Source organism: Macrotis lagotis, chromosome 5 (genome assembly GCF_037893015.1).
Source record: "Macrotis lagotis isolate mMagLag1 chromosome 5, bilby.v1.9.chrom.fasta, whole genome shotgun sequence".
Lineage (NCBI taxonomy): Eukaryota > Metazoa > Chordata > Mammalia > Peramelemorphia > Peramelidae > Macrotis > Macrotis lagotis.
The window spans coordinates 67615846-67622326 of NC_133662.1; the positions used below are offsets into that span (position 1 = coordinate 67615846).

General features: G+C 36.0%; 1 pseudogene; it reads right to left on the reverse strand.

Moving 5' to 3' along the window:
* Positions 1-4858: 4858 nt before the first annotated feature.
* On the reverse strand, positions 4859-6092 carry LOC141489735 (alpha-enolase pseudogene; annotated as a pseudogene).
* Positions 6093-6481: the final 389 nt, after the last annotated feature.

Sequence of the window (6481 nt, forward strand, 5' to 3'; positions counted from 1 at the left end):
TGTCTTATGTAATTCTTCTATATCTCATATTATATGTTTCTTCCTTAAGGATATAATTTCTCTCTTATCACATTCTACTTAGATCAATCCATACTATGGGATTGATATAAAGCCTGGCAAACTGTTTTCTGTGGGAGGTGGTGGGGAGGGAAGCGAGTTTGGGGGGAAAATTGTAAAACTCAAAATAAATAAAACCTTTCTAAAATTAAAAACAAATTGGGAAATGGCTTGTTTTCTTGTAAATTTGACTTAGTTCTCTCTCTCTCTCTCTGTATATATATATATATATATATATATATATATATATATATATATATATATACTTTAGAATTGTGTTCTTTATTGGAAACAGTTGTTAAGTTTGTTTCCCAAATAGTTAAATTCCTTTTAATCTTAGTTGCACTGGTTTTATTTGTACAAAACCTTTTTCATTTTAATATTATCAAAATTATTCATTATGCATTTTTATGGTTGTTTTTCACTTCTGTAGCAACAAACTCCTCCCTTTCCATAGAGCTGACTGATAAACTATTATTTATTCTTCTATCTTATATCACTATTTTATGTCTATATTCTGCACCAATATTGTCCTTATCTTGAAATAGGATGTGAGATATTGCTCTATATGTAGTTTCTCTCATACTGTTTTCCAGTTTTTCCACCGATGTTTGTCAGTTACTGAATTCTCATCCTAGAAGTTGGAGACATTGGGTTTATGGAACGGGTTATATTATAACCATTTTCTACTGTTTTTCTGGTACCATTGATCCATCACTCTATTTCGTAGCTAGTCCCAAACAGTTTTGATGACTGTTACTTTACAATTTTATTTTAGATCTAATATTACTCTCATGTCTTCAATTTCTTTTTGTTCTCCAATTATTAAAGCCAACGTTTCAAATACAATATTGACACAGTGGTGTTAACAGGCATCTTTGTTTCACATGTGATCTTATTGGGAATGCTTCTCCCTTAAATATAATGCTTATTGTTTTAAGGAAAACTCCAATTATTCCTATGCTCTCCAGCTTTTGTTTTTGTTTTCTAAATAGGAATAAGTACTGTATTTTGCCAAAAGTTTTTTCAGCATCTATTGAAGTAAACACATTATTTCTCTTAGTTTTCCTGTTAATATGGCCATTTATGCTGATAGCTTTTTTGTCAAATTTATTGGAATACAATTGACAAAAATAACTTCAACTTATTGCTTCAATTTTCTTCTCATTCTCGGTGAGTTCACCTTTTTCATTTTTGATACTGGTAGTTTGGTTTCCTTCTTTCATTTTTTAAAGATAATAACCAAAGGTTTATCTATTTTTCTGTTTTTTTTCCATAAAAGCATTTTTTGGTTCTCTTTTTATGGGAGGCAATGGTGCTAAGTGAATGAGCCCACGATCACACATGTAGTAAGTATCAGGTGTCTGAGGCTACATTTGATTTAAGGTCTTCCTGAATCCAGGTGCAATGTTCTATTCAATGTGCCATCTAACTAGCCCTATACAACCATTTCTTAGTTTTTTTATTAGTCTAATAGTTTTCTTTCATTTGTTTTTATTAATATCTCTTTTGATTTTCATAATTTCTAATTTTGTTTTCCAATGGGAATTTAAAATTTTTCCTTTTTTAGCTTTTTATTTGCATGCCTGCTTCACTGATCTCCTCTTTTTTATTTATGAAAATCAGTTAAATCATTATATAGATAAGAACAGAACCCAATGTCCCAACAGATTTGTGATCTCATTCTGTCAAATAACGTGGGCCACAATCCATGTTTATTCATTCTGTCTGGCATGAATTCCTCTCTTCATACCAGTTCACTAATCCATTTTGCTTGGAGGGGGAATGCCAGAGAGTCTTCCTAATGTTTTCTTTCTGTAGAATGATTATAGAAGAAATATTTCTATTCCACCCTTGTGGTTTTTCATATACTGACTATTTTTCCTAGTCTCTATATGTCTTTAAAGATACAATATATCAGTTGAATGAATGTATGAAACATTTAACTATATGCAAAACATTGTGCTAAGTACTGTGGATGTAGACTAAAAAAGCACGTCAGTCTCTGCTGTCAAGAAGATTTTATTATATAGAGGGAAATAGCATGCATGGAATTTTTCAATTGCAAATCAGATTGAAAAAATGCCATGGTATTTAGGGTATAATAGAAAAGTATATAGCAACAACTCTTCTTGAATGCTATTTTCAGTGATAGAATCATATTATTTTCTGATATGACCATATCAGAGACTTTGGTGACAAGAACTTTCCCTTGTCCTGAAAACTTTGTGACTTATTTCCCTGAGATAAAGAAGAAGAAATTATGTTTTTGAGATATCAAGTAAGTGGACTACATTATCATTCAGGTCTCCTTCATTTATGAAATTCTATGACTGTAACTACTTATGTTCATAGCAAGAATGTTGTTGAAGGAAAAAATATTAATGGAAATTCAGACATCCTAATAGAGTGGTATGGAATCATTTGGCAGGTCATTGAGGGGGGCAAGGAAGTAGAACTTCCCTATACACCTTAAATAGCATCCTATCTAGATAGAAACTTTTCCTTCATTTTTATTATATAATTATTTTATTTGTTTTCTAATTATATACAAGAATAGTTTCTGCCTATCATTTTTGGTAAGGTTTTTGAATTTTACATTCCCCCACCCTCCACCATGCCTTTTCTCCCCCATAGAAGGCAGTCTAATAATCATTACATTGTTTCCATGTTATGCATTGATCAAAATTGAACGTATTCAGAGAACAAACATATCCTTGAGGAAAAAATAAAATATTAGAGATAGAAAAATTATGTAGTACTTAAGACAACTTTTTTTTAAAAAAATGAAGTTAATAAACTTTGGTTTTTGTTTAAACTCCACAGTATTTTCTCTGGATACAGATGGTATTCTTCATCACAGATACCCTAAAATTGTCCGATTCTTGCACTGATGGAATGAAAAAGTTCATTAAGGTTGCTATTAGGATTCATAATATTCTTTGCATTCTTCTCATCTCACTCAGAATCAATTCTTGCCAGTTTTTCAAGCTTTTCTGAAATCCCATCCCTCCTGGTTTCTAATAGAACAATAGTGTTCCATCACATACATATACCACAATTCGTTCACTCATTCCCCAATTAATGGACATTCCCATTGATTTCCTAGTCTTTTCCACCACAAATAGAGCTGCTATGAATATTATTGTACAAGTGATGTTTTTACCCTTTTTCATGTTCTCTTCAGAGTATAAACCCACTAGTGGTATTGCTGGATCAAAGGGTATGCACATTTTTTATTGTCCTTTAGGACTAGATAGATACTTATTCCATCTATGTACAAGATCAGATGCAACCAGGCTATGGATGAGTATGAATTGGCAAAATATAACATTCACTTATTTGGGAGGTTAACCCCTCGACCATTTGTCATTGTTGCATGACACTGTGGTTGTCCTGTATTAAGGATCAGGAAACAAGTTCAATTCCTCAGTTTCTCATTTATTTGTCATATGGGTATGAGCAAAGCAGTTCATATCTATGAGTCTCTGCCTCCTCATCTACAAATTAGAGATCCAAATACTGACACTTCCATGATCAAAAGAACGCACTTTGGTTTATGAATATAAGTGATTTTGGATATCTAATTATGTATTTCTGCTGAAAAGAAGGAGAAACTTCAAAGACCTTTTTTGTTTCATTTTGTTTAATTATTGAACAATGTTTTCCTTGAGGAATAGGCTAATTTCGCTGGATGACCTGTACCTTTATAAAACAATTGATTGCTTTGAACATTATTGTTATTCCTTTGAGGTCAGAATTGTGTATTTCATTTCAAATCAACCTGATCTAGCATTAAACTAAAGGGGAATCCTATAATAATTTTAAATTAAATTTAACAATTTATTGATATTTTAAGAAAGCTTTAATACCTTTGGGGTCTTGTATTAAATGTGATAATCTAGTTTTTCTTCTCCAGTAAGAGAATTGGTTACAATTTGAACAAAATGAGTTTATTTTCTCTTTCTCTCTGTTTTTGCCTTGCTTCTGTTTTTGTCTCTGTCTGTGGCTTTCTTTGTGGCTTTCTGTGTTCCTCCGTACCTATCTATGTCTCTCTTTTCCCTTTTTTCCTCTCTCCCATTCCTTCCCTTTTCATCTTTCCCTCCTCTCTTTACTGATTTAAGATATTGTTTTTACTTAAAAAATCTATCTGTTCTTTTGGGAAATGGGAAAAATATGTTTCTCATAAAAACTATGACATTAAAAAAGTGTGAAAAAACCCTTCATTTTGCCGACCTGAGCATCATCAAATACTCCACTAAAGCATACTTACATAGACATACAGAATAGAGAAGAGTGTAAAAGTCAAAGGTCTGGTATGGGACATAAGGAGCCCCGACTTCTAGCCAACTTCTGATCCAAGTTAAATGTTTGATCTTACCTAAGACATCTGATTCTCCATTGAGATGAGGCATAACAAAGTCCACTGAAATAGTCAGTATGTTAATCCAGGGAAAGTTCAGTTTGGATAGCTTTGTACTGCTTGAAATCTGCTCTAGTCCATAGTTGTTTTGCTTTTCATTCTTTTTTTTTCCAGTGGATTACTGAATACTTTTATTCTGCACATAGAAGCCACTAAAGGATCTGGCCCATGGGCTTGTTGGAGGGCTGCATCACAAGTATATGACTCTGCACATCAACACTGGGGGTGGGGGTGAGAACAGATCATTCTACACAGTCACAAGATGAGGTCTTACAAAAAAGGACCAAATGATCAGGTACCAGAAGAAGCAGTGTGAACACAGAAAGGTGGAAGAGAGAGGGGTGGAGTTATAAAGCAGAGCCCCCATCCCCCAAACAAAACTGGTCTACTACTTGGTGCTGCCCATTCTTTGGAGGACTTCTACTGAGGTGACTGTAGCCTACTAGCTCTGAGGCTTCATGGTCATGGAGCTTACTTGGCCAGAAGGTTTCTGAAGTTCCTTCCAGCAAATTTAGCCTTGTTGCCCAGTTCTTCCTCGATTCTGAGAATTTGGTTATACTTGGCCAAACGCTCAGATCGGCAGGGGGCCCCAGTGTTGATCTGCCCAGTGCAGAGACCCACCACCAGGTCTGCAATGAAGGTATCTTCAGTCTCTCCAGAGAGATGGGAAACCATTACTCCCCACCCATTGGACTGGGCCAGCTTGCACTCCTGGAGAGATTCCATCACGGAGTCAATCTGGCTGACTTTGAGCAGGAGGCAATTGCAAACTTTCTCATTCACAGCCTTTTCAATGCACATGGGATTGGTCATTGTGAGATCATCCCCTACAACCTGGATGCCTGCAGTTTCAATAAAATTCTTCCAAGCTTCCCAATCATCCTGGTCAAAGGGATCTTCAATAGACACCACTGGATAGTCCCAGATGAAGCTCTTGTAAAGGTCCCCAAGCTCAACAGGTGAGATGTATCTGCTGGGATCATCAGGAGACTTGAAGTCCAAGTCATATTTCCCAGACCAGAAAAATTCAGAGGCAGCAACATCCATGCCAATTACAACCTTGTCAGTATAGCTAGCCTTCTTCCTTCAGCAGCTCGAGAGCTTCTTTATTCTCCAGGATGTTAGGAGCAAAGCCACCTTCATCTCCTACACTGGTGGCATCCTATCCATATTTCTTCTTAATCACATTCTTCAGGTTGTGGTAGACCTCAGCTCCAATGCGCATGGCCTCCTTGAAGTTTGATGCTCCAACAGGGAGGATCATGAACTCTTACATTGCTAGCTTGTTACCAGCATGGGAGCCACCATTGATCACATTGAAGGCTGGAACTGGCAGGATGACTTCTTCATTGCCTGCAAGATCAGCAATATGATGGAACAAGGAGACACCTTTCTCTTCAGCCCCAGCCTTACAAACAGCCAGAGACACTCCCAATATAGCATTTGCTCCAAATTTAGATTTGTTCTCAGAACCATCCATCTCTATCATCAATTTTTCAATCTTCTCCTGCTCCACAACATTCAGTTTCTTGCTAATCAGGGTCGGGGCAATAGTTTTATTGATGTGCTCAGCTGCTTTTGAGACACCTTTCCCCATATATTGGGTCTTATCATTTTCTCAGAGCTCCAGGGCTTCATGGATGCCAGTAGAAGCCCCATTGGGCACAGCAGCTCAGAACAGACCTTTTGAAGTATAGAGGTCAACTTCAATGGTGGGGTTTCCACGATAGTCAAAGATCTCTCTTGCAATGATCTTCAAAATTGACATGCCAAATTTCTGGTCAGGGCTGGCTCCGTGGGAATCAGAGGAGAGAGGCCGAGGGCTTGCTTTTCATTCTTTACCTGAAAGCTGTCAATCTCCCATATATTTGCTATTTTGGCTTTTTCAATAAAATTATAACTTCTATGTAATCTAAAATTCAAAGTTGATGAGCATTTGAGGTAGGAGATATATTTTGTGTCTAGCTTAGAGAGAGGAAAGGGAAAGGAGATATGGAGAGA